This window comes from Echinococcus granulosus (genome assembly GCF_000524195.1).
Source record: "Echinococcus granulosus chromosome Unknown EG_S00156, whole genome shotgun sequence".
NCBI classification, from domain to species: Eukaryota; Metazoa; Platyhelminthes; class Cestoda; order Cyclophyllidea; family Taeniidae; genus Echinococcus; species Echinococcus granulosus.
In genome coordinates this window covers 161,255-163,734 of record NW_020170536.1, presented here as the reverse complement: position 1 = coordinate 163,734, position 2,480 = coordinate 161,255, and positions in this window count along the sequence as shown.

Sequence of the window (2,480 nt, the reverse complement as noted above, 5' to 3'; positions counted from 1 at the left end):
TTATGGTAAAAGTTGGTGTAGTGTAACTTTGCCCATGCATTGTCACCACAGCAGATCCACGTAGTAGTAATTGAATTACATAAACTTTGTTTCTTTAAAGCCATGTCAATGAAAAAATGCATACGATATGATCAATTTCCTGGTGCGTGTATGAAGAGTACATTACAGCCAAACTTCGCTGTTGTCCCTATTGATGGCCAACAAATCCAAGCCAAAAGTGGATTTGGCTTGCATGGGACTTTGCAGAAGAGAAGAGGAGCACATACCCTTACGCGCTTGAGGTTGGAGATGGGATAGTTTAGGAGGATGACACGGCGTACGGGATGGAGAAAGCAGATGGAGCTACGACAAATGGCCACAATAATTGGAATGGGGGATTTGGCGACATCAATGTTTTCGTAGTATTTTTGGAACACTCGGGGGGACTGGGACTCCGGAAGTGCCTTTAGGAAGCCGTGGAAGCAGGTTGCACCATAGAGGGGCCAATGTGAAATCGCAACTGTAAAGGGAAAGACTTTTAAGGTCTGTAAATGCATCGGTACATCTGTGAGTAAACGGCTTCACATTTAGAGTAACACTTTAAAGTTGGATTATGAAATAGCATCAGTATTTTACGATCTTATTTCTATAATTCACTGTTGTAGTCTTATTCGTCTGCCAAGGTTTTACATTTCGTTTTTGAATAGGACGTCAAGGTAATTAGTAATTTAATTTGCATTCAATGAGGACCCTCTAAAATTGGAGTGATTTGAAAGCGTTTGAAAACATAAGGCAAATAACTCCGACTGTGGATATCAGGAACTAGGCAGGTCCTACTTAAACTCCTCGCAAATAAAATGACGCCGCCGTAGTTTTAATTAAATTTTAAGGAATTTTACCAGCATTCACCGGATGTTTAAACGTTCTATTTGATCTTTAATTGCGAATGAATTTCCATTGCATAGGAAGTCAATTTCCTTTGTCGTGGTGGACATAATTCGGTGATAAACAGAATCCCTGTTGTCGTACTCTGGTAAAACTCATTCGTAAAATAAGCAGCATCTTTCACAGATGAAGTTTAAGTGGACATATGTCAGTGAAAAAGACAAAATAATATCAATGCATAGGAGCCACTCACTAATGAGGTTTTTGCGAGCTTCCGCTGGGGTCATTTCGGGGCATTTTGCAACGGCGTCTAGAAGCTGTCTTGTCCATTCCCGTTTCCGAATGCCAACACCACGAGGCATCAGATCAACCGCCTCTTCGCTACAATAGGCATGAATATCACGAACGATCTAAACGTCCGTGTAATACGAACATCTGAGGAATTTGAAAGTGCTCCTCACTAATGTCTTCTCGTATTTTGGTGTGTTATTCATTATAAATACGAAGAGGTTCTGGCCCTAGCTTTCTTAGGTAAACTAAGAATACAAGAGCGTGTACCTTTACAACAAGTCTCTTTTTAAGAAATTCAGACAGTTTTGATTATTAGCTTGTTTGATTTAGCTTCCTGATAGCTAGTTGAACATTTAGATAGTGATGAAAACGGCAGTTATAAACTCCTCGTACACTTTGCCCTTGGATCCAGATAGACCGAAAAGCTTTTGCTGTCTTTTACGCAAATATCTGAAAATTTCATGAGCAATAGAAAATAATTTACTTCAGTTTAAAATATGCCTCTTATTTGCAGATAGACTTGCCTTTAACCTTAGAGCAAAGTCATCAATTTAATAATTATATTAAATCAACGCTTTTAAGGTGTTTTGAATAAAATTAGCATTACATCAGAGAAACCAACCGAAACTTGGGGTATTCGAGGTTATGCTTACTGAGTTAGTTTTGAGCCATTTGAGAAAATAAAGGAGAGGTAGACAGCCATCTGTATGAGCTCCCGCTGAAATTAAGGTTAGAAATGGTAAAGTGATGTACATTTATTGTATTTTTGCCAAAGTAAAAGGATTCTCACGTATTGTCTTTCATCGAGCTGACCGTCATCAGTTGAAATCCAGTAGCCTGAAAGAAATTGTTCAACCACCTAAAAAGAAAATACAAAATTCTCTCCCTATTAATGGCGACATTCTGGAGGTTTGCTCGCCAAGGCCTCTGTTCACGTTGGTAAGAATTTTCAAATCGCTTCCATTTCATCGAGTACTGTTTAAGTGTCGGAATGGATTCTTTCGTATTTGCAGTAAAAAAAGGGCAAAACATTCACCTGATCGAATAGGACCTTTATGTACTCCGGGGATCGCTTCGTCAAATCGGGCTGGGTCCACCAGCACACCCGTCTGTAAAAGAGGGCTGAGTTTTCGTTGCCCTCATCATAAGGGCAAGAGTCAAAGTAGTACGTTTTTAACTCAATTGGAATCAAGCTTAGGTTAGCGATTCCTAAAAAAAAATTTCATGCACCAAGAAAGAGATGCAGAGTGGACTATGGACGACGTTGATAGCAGATGTTTGACATTACCATCCAGAGGCTTCGAGGGCAGGCGGAATAGAGTGAA